This window comes from Elephas maximus, chromosome 10 (assembly GCF_024166365.1).
Source record: "Elephas maximus indicus isolate mEleMax1 chromosome 10, mEleMax1 primary haplotype, whole genome shotgun sequence".
NCBI classification, from domain to species: Eukaryota; Metazoa; Chordata; class Mammalia; order Proboscidea; family Elephantidae; genus Elephas; species Elephas maximus.
In genome coordinates, this window is record NC_064828.1 from 76,148,254 (window position 1) to 76,165,157 (window position 16,904).

Consider the following 16,904-nt stretch of genomic DNA (forward strand, 5'->3'; position numbering starts at 1 on the left):
TTCAAGTTTTTGAGACAACTGGCCAAATTGTGGGTTCGACTTAAAAAAATTAACATATGTTAATTGAGTCCTTTATCACACCTCTAATCTCAGCTCCTTACCATTTACTTTGGATCTCATAAGTACCAGATTTAACTAAGTAATCCAGACAAGATTCTATAGCCACACAACATATGTGAACTTGGCCTTATAAGAAGTTAAATTTGACTGTGACAGGAACGCAATAGATGCTTTAAAGTCATTGTTTCTGTATGGTGAAGTGATACAGTACCTTTCATTTAGCTCCTCGAGTGCCTCAGTAATACTGTAATAACAGCACAGGGGGAATGTGAGAGTCATTTAACACCTGAAGGCCAAAGAGATTGAGTAATTTGCTGGAAACCAAACTGGCACCTTCAGGACGGTTTCCCATGGAATCAATTCCATAGTTTCAGACTTACGTGGACGGCCCCTCCTCCCCCGGCCTCCAGAAAGAGGGAGAGGCCCAGGAATCTGCATTGTTACAAGCGCCGCCCCTTCACTCCAGGTGATCTGAGTCCGGACTACACTATAAGAAACACTGATGCAGATTTTAAAGGCCATCTAATACAATTACTCGTTTTACAAAGGTGGGAACTGAGGCCCACAAAGCTTAAATGATTGCCGAAGGTCTGGTAGCTAATTTCGCAAATCTCTCTCTTACCCCTATTTCAAAGACCCAGAAGTCCAGGAACGTGGGGGAAGTTCCTCGGCGAAATCAGCCAGAAAAGCTTTTTGAGGGAGATGGTGACCCCTCTGCCCCAGCCCACGGCAAGAAAAGGAGTCATCAGCCCACATTCCGAGTCAGCCTCTCTCTCACACCCACTCTCACGCTCCCAAACAGGGAAAGTTGGCCACCCCGGCCGCCTCAGGCCCTGAGGGAGGGGCGTCCGGCCTCGGGCGCAGGCGGGCGCGCACGGCACCGGCCTCCTTGCGGCGAGCGCGGGACTCGGCAGCTCGCGGCGGGCGGGGAAGGCGCGGGGCGTGGTTTGCAGCTCCCCGAGCGCCAAGGAGCCGAGCGCGCTCTGCTGCGCCCAGAGCCATCGGCTGGACCGAAAAAGCGAGCGGGAGAATCTGCAAGAGCCGCGATCCAGGGAGCAAGGCAAGCGGGGTGCCGACCTGGGCGGCCCCGGCCCGCGCCCTCACCCCTCGGCTGGGCCGGCAGCGGTGAGTGCGGCCGCGGGGCCCCAGCACCCCAGTGCGCCCCGGAGAGAGCGGGCTGTGAAGAGGAGGGAGGGAGAGGGAGGGAGGGGAATGGGCGGGGGCGAAGGAGAGAAAGGTCCCCGGGCCGGGGACGGTGGGCGGTGGGAGACGGGGACCGACAGACAGATGCCCGGGGCCGAGTGCGGCCACGGGAAAGTTTGCTCGGGTGGGGAGAGCGGGGTGCGTGGAGGGCGTCGCAAACTTGTCAGCGGGCGGGAGCTCCGGGGATTGGAGCGAGCGCCAGCGGGTGGCGTTTGTCTCTCGGGCTCCTTTGTGTCACCTTCGGGCCCCAGCCCGCCCGTCCGCCCGGCTTGGGAAGGGGCAGTGCGAGGTCTCGGCCTGGGTCCCCTGGCCGCCCCCGCGCCGGCCCAGTCCCCCGCGCTCGGTGTCGGCTGATTGTTTTCATTCGTCTCGTCACGCCTGGGCGGGAAAGATTTTGAACGCCGCGTGAGCCAGAACGCCGAGAGCCGCGGCGCGGAGATTGCTAAACCGTGGGCGGCGCGAGGCTCGCCTGGGGTACCGGAGAACCCGCGGGGCAGACGGACCGGGGCTCGAGAGGGCACGGGGACCCGCGGCCCGACCCTCGGGGACCAGCCGCGCGCCCGGCAGGCAGCAACCCGCCTCTGCGGACCGGGCCGCGCTGACGGCTGGGATTATAATTCCATTTTGATTGCTTGGGGTCTTTGTTGTCTGAAATTGCCTTTAGGGTCTGACGGTAGCACCTTTTCCTCCTTAGGTTGTTTTTCTCCTGTTGAAAAAGGGAGGGAGGGCTGCGTGTGGAATCAGTACAGCTCGAAAAACATTAATCGCCTTGTTTGGTGGAGGTTGAGAAGTCGTGTGTAACGTTTGCCTTTGTGGACGCCTGTTATTTCCTAAAGTTATTATTTTACCCTCCCCTAGTGGAAGGGAGAGTCGGAGCTGGATGCCAGCAGGCACGATTGTGTACAAGCACCAGCAAGTCGGAGCCAAACCGTAAAGGTTCTTTCCCAGCCGCTCAACACTTGTGCATCGTTTTTTTTTTTTTTTTAAGTTTCCAGCAACTTTCATCTGCTTTTCTAAGCGTTTCCATAGCTCCCAAGGCCTCGTTGCAGATATTATGTGATTCTCCTAGGATGGGTTCAGTCACTTTTAGGAGTGGGAAATACAATTAAACGACGGAGCTGTACCTGGCCCACCCACCACCCAAGTTCCTGCCATTGAGACATTGTAAACATCAACAGAGTGTTTCACCTTTTAGGGAATGCAACTTTCGGTGTGTTTTTATAGTTAATACATGACTCCTTCTCTACTTTTCTTTCTGGGAAACTCTGTTGAGACTCCCCAGGGCTTTTCCTTAGATAATTACTGAGAGGCCTTAGCCCCGCCAGCATGCTTCCCCCTCCCGGCCCCCCAACACCCCCGGGAAGAAGTTAACAGGTGTAATCCTCCGTTAAGTTTTTTTCTTGGTGAAGACTCTGCAGATGTTACACCAAGAAGTAAAAACTGGAAATTTTTAGTTCTTTGGCCACATGTTTGAGTAAACAAGCCATATTTGAATTCAGCAAAAATCAGAAACCAGTTTGAGTCAGCTCAGTCTTGTATATTAATTAAGATTGTTCAAAAATCATGTGAATAAGTTTACCTCATTAGAAATTTTACAAGCATTTCAATGGATTAGTGCCAACTGTGTTCGCAGGATATTGCAGTATGTTTAGAGAGCTAAGTTACAGTGGGATTATTTTAGGATGTACCCTCAGTGGCATAGCCTGATAGTTTAATATAAAACTCAAAAACTGGATTTGCCATGGTTTAATAAGGGAAATGGTGAAAAGCAATCAATCAATTATTCATTATTCCTCATGTTTTAGAAGCAGATTTTCAGTAATTTCAAAAAACTGTTCGTTTACTCAGATGAGGTCCTACCATATGTCAGCCACTGTGCTGGACTCTGGGGAGCCAAACAATAATAGTTACCATTTATGAAATGCTTTTTTTTTTGTGTGCCAGTAAACGCTTTACATAACTTACTTTCTGCATTTAGTAAGTAGTTATTGAGTGCCTACAATGTATTGTGCTAGGTGCTGAAGTTAGAATGATGCACAAGATAACTTTGGTTCCTGTCCTTAGCTAGTGGGACAGACAAAAAAGAAAATAATATTACTAAATAATTGCAGGTTTTAAACCATAAATCAGATCACTCTGTTCAAAACTCTTCAATGGCTTCCTCATTGAGAATGAAAAGCAGAGACTTGACTGTGACCCCCAGAGCCTACCCCCGCAATCCTGTTCCCTTTCTGATCTATCTCCTGCTACCCTTCTCCCTTGTGTTGACTTGCTTTTTCCTCCTCTCCTACTGCCGTACTTGTGTGGTTCTCCTCCACTTCTTTACTCCATGTTGTATTCTCAGTGAGTCTTCACTGTTGTTATTGCCGCTGACTCATGGCGACCCCATGCACAATGGAACAAAATGCTGCCCGGGACATCCTTAGGATTGCTTGCAGAGCAGACTGTTGATTTCATTGGCTGATTTTTGGAACTAGATCACCAGGTCTTTCTTCCTTAGTCTGGAAGCCCCTGTGAAACCTGTCGAGCATCATAGCAACACGTAAGCCTGCAGTGACAAAGTCATGGCTGTGAATGAGCCCTACTGGCCGGGAATTAAACTGGGTCTCCCTCATGGAAGGCGAGAATCCTACCACTGAACCACCACTGCCTCCGTCTTCACTAACCTCCGGATTTAAAATCGCAACTACCCCAGCAACTCCCTTTTCCCCTTACGTATTTTTTCTCCATAGCGCTTAGGACCGTCCAACATACTATGTATCTTCCTCACTTGTTTGTTGTCTAGCTTCACTCACTAGATTGTATGCTCCATCAGAGTTGTTTTAGTCACCGTGCTATCCTCAATCTGGAACAGTCCCTGGTAGATAGTATGTCCTCAGTAAATATTTGTTTACTGAATGTTGTTGAATGGAAGGAAGGAAACAATAGGGTGGTGAGAGGTAGAAAAACCAGGGGCCCCTGTGTTAATAGTAAGAAGAGTTCTCTGTGGAGGTGACATTAAGCTGAGACTTGAAGATGAAAGGGAGCTAGCCATGTCGGTGGTGTGGGGAAAAGTCACTATAAGCAGTATCTACTCCCAAACCAGAAAACTTTTCCACGTAAATAGAAGAGGAAGAAAAGTTTGATTATTGAATAAACATTAAATCAGAACGTGGTGTGTCACAGGCAATCCACCAAAAAGATTGCAAAGACACAAACGCTCTTATGCTTTACGTAGCTGAGTGGATACAACTTTTTACATTCCTGTTTAAGATAAAATTGCTGAATTTCCAGTATCATTAAGGCAGGATACCTGATGCTAATCTCCTTCTAGGAAACTGGGAGGTAGGGGCATGATCTTCCTTGATGATTACAATTCCGAAGAGATGTCTCCTGGGTCCTTGAGGAAACATCCTTGATTTACATACTTTTTCAGAAAGACAAAGAAAGGTTTTATTGTTATAGGTTATCTGAAGTGAATTCTGAAAGAACAGGGGAAGGAGGGGCGTTTTCTTTCTTATTTTCAACCGGAATAAATGAAATTTCTTATTTTCAATTTCCGTTTGTCCTTCAGGGGTAGGAGGTTGTGGGTAGGAAAGATGGAAGATCAGGCAGAGGTTGTAGTGTGTTCAAAGGCCTTCAGGCAGGAAGGATTTAGCTGTATGTGGATTTATGTGGAAATGAGAGTATTGTGGCTGAGGTCTGCCAACTAGAGGAGATGGAATTCTGAGGGCAGACTTGTCATCAGGTGTCCGATCATGCAGGGCTGTATTGTCCCAGGTTTAAGTAAATTCACATTGAATCCTCCTAATACTCTATATAGGAAACCCTGGTGGCATACTGTTTAAGTGCTATGGCTGCTAACCAAAAGGTTGGCAGTTCAAATCCTCCAGGCCCTCCTTGGAAACTCTATGGGGCAGTTCTACTCTGTCCTATAGGGTCGCTATGAGTCGGAATTGACTCGATGGCAGTGGGTAATACTCTACATAGCCCTATTTTTATGGTTTAAAAACTAGACATCAGGGAGATTAAGTAACTTTCTGAGCTTATGCAATAGATGAGTGTCAGAACCTAGGATAAAGAAGCCAGGCTTTCAGACTCCGAAGCACTTATAATTTGACCAGTCTGCCAAGATCAAAAGGCATGGGCCCTCTTCTGTTATGGTTAGTCTAGTGGGAAGACAAGCCATTGCAATATGCACATGACAGTGCAAGAGAGGATGTATTCCCGAGGGGACTGTGGGAGGAGGAATGCATCTCATTCCGCTTGGGAGTGGGACAGGCTAAATTGAAAAAAAAAAAAACAAAAAGCAAAAGAAGAGACCATTTTTCTTTTTTTAAAAAATTATTATGCAACATTTCAGGTTAACTACGTCTTAATTAAGAGATAATGTTCATGTGTAATGCAGTAACCTATTCTCTTGGGTTCACTGTGTGTTTGCTTTTTTTTTTTTTTTTTTTTTTAAAGACAAAGGACTTGCTTTCCCATATACCAATGACCTGCGCGGTATACCTCCTTTCTTTCACCAAATAAAGGAGGGTGACTAGAATAATGTAATATCACTTATGGTTAAAGCCTGTATTTGCATGAAATTGCAGGTTATGTTCTTTTTTTATTACCATAAACTGCCTACACTTTCTGGTTGTGTGTGATAATTTTCTAAATGGCTTTGTTGTTGTTGTTATTAGGTGCCATCTAGTGGGCTCTGACTCATAGCAGCCCTATAGGACAGAGTAGAAATGCCCCACAGGGTTCCCAAAGAGTGGCTGGTGGATTTGAACTGTTGAGCTTTTGGTTTGCAGCTGTAGCTCTTAACCACTGCACCACACAGGGCTTCACTGAGCATATGGCTTTATTGAGTATAATTAACACCGTAAACTGCACATATTTAAAGTGCAAAATTTGCTAAGTTTTTGACTTACGTATATAACAGGGAAACCATCTCTCCCTCTGGCCCTTTCCCATACCCAGCATCCTCCTTCCCTCAACCAGTGAGCAGCTTTCTGATCCTCTGGATTAGTTTGCCTTTTTAGAATTTCATGTAAATGGAATCATACAGTATGTTCTCTTTTTCGTCTGTCTTTCACTAAGCTTACTTTGAGATTCCTCCACTCATTTGAGGGTGTCAGTAGTTCATCCTTTTTTTGTTGCTGAGTTGTATTCCATTTTATTGATATACCACAGTTTGTTTATCCATTCATGCATTGATAAACATTTGGGTTGTTTCCAGTTTTTGGCTATTAACAATAAAGCTGCTATGACCATTATGTACAAGTTTTTGAACAAACATATGCTTTCATTTCCCCTAGGAAATCCATAGGAGTGGAATGGCTGGATCATATGGTAGGAATATGCTTAGCTATTTAAGAAACTGTCAAATTTTTCCTGAGTGGTTATACCATTTTACATTCCCAAAGTAGCGTTTGAGGAATTCAGTTGCTCCACATCCTTGCTGACACTTGGTATGGTCAGACTTTTAATGTCCATTCTACTAGGTGTGTAGTGGTATTTCATTGTGGTTTTCATTTACGTTACCCTGGTAACTAATGATGTTGAACATATTTTCATATGCTTATTTGCCATCTATATATCTTCTTTTTTGACATATCTGTTCAAAGTCCTTTGCCCATTTTTTATTGTATTAGCTGTTTCCTTATTATGTGTTTTGAGAGTTTTTGTTTATTTTGGATACAAGTCCTTTTTCACATACGTGATTTGCAAATATTTGCTTTCAGTCATCTTTTCATTCTCTTAACGGTATCTTTTGAACAGAAGTTTTAAATTTTGGTGAAGTCTAGTTTATCCATGTTATTCTTTTATGATGGTACTTTTGGTATTGTGCTTAAATAATTTTTACTGAACTCAAGGTCACAAAGGTTTTTCTCCTATGTTTTCTTATAAGAGTTTTATAACTTTACATTTTACATTTAGGTCCATGATCTACTTTGAGTTAATTTCTGTTTTCAGTGATTAGTATGGATTCAGTTTCGTTTCTTTGCATATGGCTATCCAGTTGGAAACCCTGGTGGCGTAGTGGTTAAGTGCTATGGCTGCTAACCAAGAGGTTGGCAGTTCAAATCTGCCAGGTGCTCCTTGGAAACTCTATGGGGCAGTTCTACTCTGTCCTACAGGGTCACTGTGAGTCGGAATCAACGCGACGGCAGTGGGTTTGGCTTGGTTTTTGGTATCCAGTTATCGCAATACACATTTGTTGAGGAGATGAACCTTTCTGCTTTGCACTTTGATTGAAAATCAGTTGTCCAGATATGTGAGTCTGTATCTGGACTCTTTCTTTTCTCTTCCTTTGATCTATTTGTTACCTTTACAGTGATACTACTCTGTCTTTGTTACTATAGCTTCATGATAAGTCTGGAAATGGGTAATCTTAGTCCTCTAGTTTTGTTCTTTTCCAGTTGTTTTGACAATCTTAGGTACTTTGAATTTCTGTATGAATTTTAGGATCAATTTGCCAACATCTGCAAAAAAAAAAAGCCTGCTGAAACTTTGGTTGAGATTGTACTGAATTTGTAGATCAATTTGCGAGAGGATTGACATCTTAAAATTAATGAGTTTTCTGACCAGTGAGTACAGTATATCTTTAAGTCCTTAAAATTTTTCTCAGCAATGTTTTATAGTTTTTAGTTTACAGGTCTTTCATATTTTTTGTCATATTTATTCCTATTTGTTTCATATTTTTGATGCTACTATATATGGTATTTTAAAACAGCAATTTGTTTTTTATTGTTAATGCCTAGAAATAAACTTCATTTTTTTTTATATTAGCCTTTATCCTGCATCCTTGCTAAATACACCTATAAAATATTTTAGGAGCTATTATAAATGATATTGTTTTCCTGCTTTCCTTTTCGTTGTTCTCTTTATTGATGTATAGGAATCTAACTGATTTTTGTATGTTTATCTTATATTGTGGTACTCTGCTGAATCTTCCTATTAGTTCCAGTAGTTTTCTCGTGGAGTCTTCTGGGTTTTCTATGTATAGTACCATATCATTCGCAAACAGGGACAGTTTTACTTCTTTGTACCAATTTGGGTGCTCTTTATTTCTTTTTCTTGCCTTATTGCTCTAGCTAGGACTTCCAGCACAATGTTTAATGTTGTTGTTAGGTGCCATCAAGTCAGTTCCACCTCATAGCGACCCTGTGTACAACAGAATGAAACACTGCCTGATTCTGTGCCATCCTCACAATCATTCTTATGCTTGTGCCCATTGTTGTAGCCACAGTGTCAGTCCATCTCATTGAGGGTGTTCCTCTTTTTCGCTGACCATCTGTGTTACCAAGCATGATATCCTTCTCCAGGGACTGATCTGTCCTGATAACACGTCCAAAGTATGTGAGACGTAGTCTCGCCATCCTTCTAAGGAGCATTCTGGTTGTACTCCTTCCAAGACAGATTTGTTTGTTCTTTTGGCAGTCCATGATATATTCAGTATTCTTCGCCAACACCACAATTCAAAGGTGTCAGTTCTTCAGTCTTTCTTACTCATTCATCATCCAGCTTTCGCATGCATATGAGATGATTGAAAACACCATGGCTTGGGTCAGGCCCACCTTAGATTTCAAGGTGACATCTTTGCTTTTCATTACTTTAAGGAGGTCTCTTGCAGCAGATTTACCTGATGCAATGCGTCTTTTGGAAACCCTGGTGGTGTAGTGGTTAAATACTACGGCTGCTAACCAAAGGGTCAGCAGTTTGAATCCACCAGGCGCTCCTTGAAAACTCTATGGGGCAGTTCTACTCTGTCCTGTAGGGCCGTTATGAGTCAGAATCGACTTGACAGCGCTGGGTTTGGTTTTGGTTTTAACTGGGTTTGGTTTTGGTTTTAACGCGTCTTTTGATTTCTTGACAGCTGGGTGTTGATTGTGGATCCAAGTAAAATGAAATCCTTTACAACTTCAACCTTTTCTCCATTTATCGTGATGTTGCTCATTGGTCCAGTTGTGAGGATTTTTGTTTTCTTTATGTAGAGGTATAATCCATACTGAAGGCTGTAGTCTTTGATCCTATCAGTGAGTGCTTCGAGTCCTCTTCATTTTCAGCAAGCAAGATTGTGTCACCTGTGTAATGCAGGTTGTTAATGAGCCTTCCTCCAATCCTGATGCCCGCTTCTTCTTCATATAGTCCAGCTTCTTGGATTGTTTGTTCAGCATCAAATTGAGTAAGTATGGTGAAAGGATGCAACCCTGATACACACCTTTCCTGACTTTAAACCAATCAGCATCCCCTTGTTCTGTTCAAACGACTGACTCTTGATCTATGTACAGGTTCCTCATGAGCATGATTAAGTGTTCTGGAATTCCCATTCTTTGCAATGTTATCCATAATTTGTTATGGTCCACGTAGTCAAATGCCTTTACATAGTCATTAAAACGCAGGTAAGCATCCTTCTGGTATTCTCTGCCTTCAACCAGGATCCATCTGACATCGGCAATGAATCCCTTGTTCTATATCCTCTTCCTCTTCTGAATCTGGCTTGATTTTCTGGCAGTTTCCTGTTGGTATACTGCTGCAGCTGCTTTTGAATGATCTTCAGCAAAATTTTACTTGTGTGTGATATTAATGAAATTGTATCATAATTTCTGCATTCAGTTGAATCACCTTTCTTTGGAATAGGCATAAATAAACCCAGTCGGTTCGCCGGGTTGCTGTCTCCCAAATTTCGTGTCACAGAGGTGTGAGCACTTCCAGTGCTACATCCTCTTGTTGAAATATCCCAATTGATATTCCTTCAATTCCTGGAGCCCTGTTTTTTGTCTTGTTTCTGTTCTCAGAGGAAATGTTTTCAGTCCCTCTCCGTAAAGAGTGATGTTGACTGTTGGTTTTGGATAGATGCCCTTTATTATGTTGAGGAATTTTTCTTCCATACCTATTTTATTGCGAATTTGTATCAGGAATGGGTGTTGGACTTTGTTTTGAATGCCATTTTCTGCTTTGATTGAGTTGATCATGAGATTCTTCTATTTTATTTATGTGGTGGATTGTCTTGAATGATTTTCTAATGTTGAACCATGCTTGCATACCTGGTGTGAATCCTACTTGGTCATGGTGTATTTTTTTTTTTTCTTTATGATGCTGAATTCTATTGGCTAGAATTTTGTTGAGAATTTTTACATTTATTTTCATAGGAGACATTGGTCTGTGATTTTCTTTTTTTGTGGTGTCTTTTTTTTTTTTTTTTTGCCTAGTTTTGGTATCAGGGTTATGCGGGTTTCATGGAATGAATTCGGAATATTCCTTTCTCTTCTGTGTTCTGAAATAGCTTGAGTAGTACTGGTGGAAGCTTTTTCTGAATGTTTGGTAGAATTCTCCAGTGAAGTTATCTGGGCAGGGTTTTTTTGTTTTGGTTGGGAGTTTTTTTTTTTTTTAATTATCTTTTCAATCTCTTCTCTTGTTATGGGTCTGTTCAGATTTTCAGTTTGTTTGTGTTAGCTTGGGTAGGTAGTGTGTTTCTAGAAATTTGTCCATTTCCTCTAGATTTTCAAATTTGTTGGAGTATAGTTTTTCATAGTACTCCGTTATGATCCTTTTTATTTCAGCTGGTTCTGTTGCAGTGCCCCCCATTTCATTTCTTATTTGGGTTATTTGCATCTTCTCCTGTTTTTCGTTTGTCAGTTTGGCCTATGGTTTGTCAATTTCGTGTGTCTATTGCTATAAACTGACCTCTGAATACTACCTTTGCTGTGTCTCAAAAGTTTTGGTATGTGTTTTCATTCTAGGAATTTTTTTTATTCCATCTTTGATTTCTTCTATTGCCCAGTGGTTTTTAATGAGGGCGTTACTCAGTTTCCATGTATTTGATTTTTTTTCTTGGCTGTCCTGTTGTTAATTTCTACTTTGATGGTGTTGTGACCAGAGAAGATACTTTGCAGTATCTCAATGTTTTGGATTTTGTTGAGGGTTGCTCTGTGGCCTAAGATGTGGTCTATCCTGGAGAATGTTCTGTGTGCGTTGGAAAAGAATATGTACTTTGCAGTTGTTGGGTAGAGTGTTCTGTATCTGTCTATGAGGTCCAGTTGGCTGATTGTGACCTTTAGATTTTCTGTATCTTTGTTGAGTTTCTTTCCAGATGTTCTGTTCTTTACCGAGAGTGGTGTGTTGAAGTTTCCTACTATTATTGTGGAACTGTCAATTTCTCTTTTCCGTGCTGTTAAAGTTTGTTTCATGTATTTGGGAGTCCCGTCATTGGGTACATAGATATTTGTGTATGGTTATATCTTCATGATGGATTGTCCCTTTAATCATTATATAATGCCCTTCTTTGTCTTCTTCAGTGAATTTTGTTTTAAAGTCTATTTTATCAGAGATTAGTATCGCACACCTGCTCTTTTGTGATAGCTGTTTGCTTGATATGTTTTTTCCATCCTGTGATTTTTAATAAATTTATGTCTTTGTCTCTAAAGTACATCTCTTGCAGACAGCATATTGATGGGTCCTGGTTTTTTCATCCATTCTGTTACTCTCTGTCTCTTTATGGGTGCATTTAGGCTGTGTACATTCAGTGTAATTATTGATAGGTGTGAATTTATTGCTGTCATTTTGTAGTTTTTTTTTTTTTTTTGTGGTGCTGATGTTTTCTTTGTTCCTCTTGCTCTCCTGTGCTGAATTCCTTTTGTTTGTGGATTTTTTTTTTCATTTCTTTCTTTTTTGTAGATTTTGTGTTTACTGAGACTTTATTATTTTTTTTTTTTTCTTTATTTTGACGAGTAGGTTTGTTAACTTCCTTTGTGGTTATCTTGTAATTTACCCTTATCTTTCTAATTTTAAACCAGCCCTTTTATTGTTTGGTATCACCTTGACTTCCTCTCCATTTGGAAGTTCTATACCTACACTGTTTATTCCCTCCTGCATTGTCCTGACATTGTTGTCATTTTCAGATTAACCTCTCTGGTTCCTTGTTGCAAAACTTTTAGTCTTGTTTTATCCTTGAGAGCTCATTACCTCTGTTAGTATCTGGCTGATGAGATTTTGCGTCCTAGATTCAGGCTGTTGTTTGATATTATTGATTCTCTAACCGAGGGACTCGCTTTAATAATTCTTGTAGGTTTGGTTTTTACATATTAATTTCTGTTTATCTGGAAATGTCCTAATTTCACCATCATATTTGAGTGGGCTTTGCAGGATATATTATTCTTGGCTGGCAATTTTTTTCTTTCAAGGTTTTATATATGTCATCCCATTACCTTCTTGCCTGCATGGTTTCTGGCAAGTAATCAGAGCTTGGTCTTATTGTTCCGCTCTGAATGTGACTTTTCATTTTACTCGAGCTGCTCTTGGGATTCTTTCTTTGTCTCGGTTTTAGTGGGTGTGTTTATGATATGCCTTAATGATTTTCTTCTGGGGTCTATCCTATATGGGGTTTGTTGAACTTCTTGGTCAGCTTTTCACCTTTCATGATCTTCTTCTACTGGAAGGTCATCTGGTGTTTAATTTTGAATGCTCATCTGCACCATTGTGTCCTATTTTTTATATGTTTTCATATTGTCTGCTGTCTTGGGACACTTAGTAATTATTTTCTTCATTCATTGATTATAGATTTATTTGTTTCGTCCTGCTTTTTTTTTTTTTTTTTTTTACTTTGGTTATGTCTGAGCAAGCAGACTGGGTGTTCTTTGTTGCTTGCTCGACTGTGGGCATGATACTTCTCACCTCCTGTCCAATGGGCAGGGCCAGTTGCTCAGCTTTGGTGCAGCAGGGTAGGTCCTGTAATGGGGGGGCTGGGATGGGTCATTTGTGGCATGTCCTGGGGCTGACAGTGTGGGGCTGGGGGGCAGTGCAGGGCAGGTTCCGGTAGACCGTACCTGTGTCGCTCAGGGGTGCAATGCTTAGTGCACGGTGCAGATTGGCAGGAGGGAGGGTGGAGAATGTGGTGTATGGAGTTAAATGGGTGTGGAAAAGAAGAGAAAGAGGAGAGAGAAACAGAAACCAAACAAACAAAAAAAGCAGACAAAAATGAGAAAAAATAGACAAAATCATAGAAAAGACAGACAAAACAATGGAAGAATTCAGGAAAGTAATACAGGAAAAAAATGTCAAAATAAACTCACAACTAGAAGTCATACAAAAACAGTGATTAGAAATCCAAAAGATAAACAACAAGATTTTAGAAACGGACAGTGTCGTAGAAGGTTTGAGGGAACAGGTTTGAAACAAGAGAAGACAGAATCAGCAAAACTGAAGACAAATCCTTGGATATCACTTTGTCTGAGGAAAAATCAGAGAAAAGAATGAAGAAAAATGAAGTGGCTCCCCAGTGGAGTGGTGCTGCACAGCCTGTCAGGAAGGAGCAGAGATGTCACATGTCTCCAGGTATTCGGGAGAAAGGAAAAGAAGGCAGGTAGAGAGAGATGAGAAACAAAAACAAAAAGAAAAAAAAAATGCCCCGGGAGCCCACTGGTGTGGTGGCATGGGCCACGGGAGAGCTCCCCAGCCGAGCAGCTCTGCACAGCCTGTCCAGAAGGAGCAGCAGTGGTACATGGAGCCAGGTGTTCAAGAGAAAGGAAAGGAAGGACATGAGAGAGAGAAGAAGCCAAAAAAAAGCAAGAACAGCAACAAAAAATGGAAGTGGAGGAGCCAGCTGGTGTGGGCAGGGCTAATCCAAGTGGCAGGGAGCCGGCATCTCCCCAGCTGAGCCTCCATGGTCCACCAGAAAGTGGCAGAGGCAAAGCAGGGGGAAGAAGGTTGGCAGGTGGGAAAGCGTGTATCATTGGTTACCAGGTGCTCTGTTTCCTGCTGGAATCTCCGTGAAGCTGCCTTCCAGTACTCCCTGTCTGCCGTTCTTGGTGGCTGAGGGGTTCAAGATGGTGATTCCATGCCATGTTAGCTGATTGGGGACCTCCACTCTGTAGCTCTCCCTGCTCCTTCTTCTCTGTCAATTTCTTACGCAATCCGGTGCTTGGTTTAGTTCTTTATCCTTTCATTTGCTTAGGGTTCCAGGACTGACATTTGTGTCTGTTTTACTTAGTTTTTTGGGTCTTTACTGTGGAGGGAAGGCGTAGTGCTTCTGTCTATAGCACCATGTTAGCTCCGCCCTAATGAAATATTATAGTTCAATTTTTTTTTGTAGATTCTGTAGGATTTTCCAAATAAAAGATTATATGCCATTTGTGAATAAAGGCAGTTTTACTTTTTTCTTTCCAATCTTGATGCTTTATTTTATTTTCACTGTCTTATGCTGGCTGCAAAACACCAGTGCAATGTCGAACAGAAGTGTTGATAGCAGCTATCTTTGTCTTGCTCCTAATCTTAGAGGGAAGGCATTTAGTTTTTCATCATTAATTATGTAGTTAGCTGTGCTGTTTTTGTTTTTTAATCAATGTCCTTTATGAGATTAAGGACATTCCCTTCTATTTCTAATTTACTGAGTTTTTTTTTTTCAATCAGAAATGAATGTTGGATTTTATCAAATACTTTTTCTGTATCTATTGAGATGATCATATATTGTTCTTTCTTTTTTACTTTGTTAATATGGTAGATTGCATTGATTGACTTTTAGATAACAAACCAACCTTGCATTCCTGGCAATAAACTCCATTAGATCATGATGTATTATCCCTTTTAATATATTATTGGGTTTGATTTCCTAAAATTTTGTTTAGGTTTTTTTTATATTTGCATTCATGGGAGGTATTAACCTCTAGTTTTCGTTCCCTGTAATGTCTTTGTCTGATTTTGATGTCAGGATAGTGCTGACCTCATATTTCAAATTTCTGGATGAGTTTTGTTTATAGTCGATTGTATTTGTTCCTTAAATATTTGGTAGGATTCATCAGTGAAGCAAGCCATCTTGCACTGAAGTTTTCTTTGAGGGTAGGTTTTAAAGTACAAATTCAGTTTAAAAAATAAATATAGGGCTATTCATGTTATCTAATTCTTCTTGATGAGCTTCGATGGTTTGTGTCTTTCAAGGAATTTGTCCATTTTATCTAAATTGTTGAAAGGATCAGCATAAAGTTGTTCATAATATTCTTTAATTGTCCTTTCAAAATCTGTAGAATCTATATTGATGTTACCTCTCTCATTCTGACATTGGAAATTTGGGTCTTTTCTCCTGTTTTTCTTGTCAATCTGCTAGAAGAGTGGTTCTCAGCTGAGAGTAATTTTGCCATTGCCTATACCTCTTCCCCATGGAAACTTTTGACAGTGTTTGGAAACAATGTTTGGGAGCAAAGGTGGGGGTTGCTACTGTCATCTAGTGGGTAGAAACAGGGAGTGCTTATAAATATTCTACAGTGGACAAGAGAGTCCTGCTCTTCCCTTCCCTTCCTTTCCATACTGCACTATACTGGGAGAAAGCCACTATGTGCAGCTCTGGGGAGTTGTGCTTCACCTCCTTGAAGAATGTTTCTTTTTATCCAATCTGACAATCTTTGCCTTTTAATTAGGGTGTTTAGGCCATTTATTATTATTATTATTATTGTTCCTAATATAATTTATTATTTAAAGTTTAAATATTTTAATTTTTAATAATGACTGTTTAACAACTCACTTATAAATAAAATTTCCTAAAAATTTAACAAGTGACTCTCACTAGCCAATATAAGCTGGTTCCAGCACACCACAACTGATTAAAACAAAGCTAGTCAAAGTGATGTACAATTAGTAAAAATTTAAGCAATTTATATTTAAAGTGTTGCTATAGAAAAAAAAAATTTTTTTTTTTTATGGTTAGGTTTAAATCTGACATCTTGCTGTTGGTTTTCAATTTTTCTCATCTGCTCTTTGTTTCCTTTTTCCTCTTTTTCTGCCTTTGTAGATCATTTGAAAAAATTTTTATGATTATATTTTGTATTCTTTTTTGGTTTATTAGTGATTGCCATTTGGATATTTTAGTGGTTGTTTTAAGGTTTATAGTATACCCTTTTAACTTATTACAGTTTACCTTCAACTGATATACCACTGCATGTACAGTTTTAAAACCTTATAATAGTTTACTTCCATTTCTCTCCTCTTGATCTTTCTGCTGTTGTCATACATTTTACTTTTCATATGTTGTAAACCCCATACATTAATATTTTTTTGTCTGAGCAGTTATCTTTTAAGAGAATTAAAATAATAAGAAAACATATTTACCCATGTAGTTACCCAGGTGGAAACCCTGAAGGTGGTTAAGTGCTACGGCTGCTGACCAAAGGTTTGGCGGTTCAAATCTGCCAGGTGCTCCTTGGATTCTATGAGGCAGTTCTACTCTGTCCTATAGGATTGCTATGAGTAAGAATTGACTCGATGGCACTGGGTACTGGGTAGTTACCCAGGTTATATTCTTTATTTTACTATTGTTAAATGAAACTAAAGAAATCATGCATATTGAGGTTCTTGGATTCTTATATGACTTGGGTATAAAATTAGAATACACAATTACAAAACTAGTAAAATTCAGAAATTGGAGTATAGTTCATTTTCTTGCAGTAAATCCACTTAAATTGTTATAGAGCTGACTATTGCAGTAATAGAAAGCTGTATTAAAAAATTCAGACTACCTGGAAGTGGAGAATGCTCCAGACAGGCGCTGCTGGGTGAGCTGTTCTTTTCTTTCCTTAGGGCGGCATTGGGAGGAGGGAAGTGGGTGAGGGGAAGGAATGGATTCAGCAGTGTTGACATTCTCCAGGCCCCGAGAAACTTTGAAAGATAACTTTGAAAGCCTT

General features: G+C 40.9%; 1 protein-coding gene across 6 annotated transcripts in view; it reads left to right on the forward strand.

The window, feature by feature from the left end:
• The first annotated feature begins 965 nt into the window (after positions 1-965).
• Positions 966-16,904, forward strand: part of SYNE2 (spectrin repeat containing nuclear envelope protein 2) — a 371,421-nt gene continuing 355,482 nt past the window's right edge. For all 6 annotated transcript variants that reach the window (XM_049899527.1, XM_049899530.1, XM_049899535.1 and 3 more), the window contains exon 1: positions 966-1,185. The gene's annotated coding sequence lies outside the window, so the exon portion shown is untranslated. The remainder of the gene's footprint in view (positions 1,186-16,904) is intronic.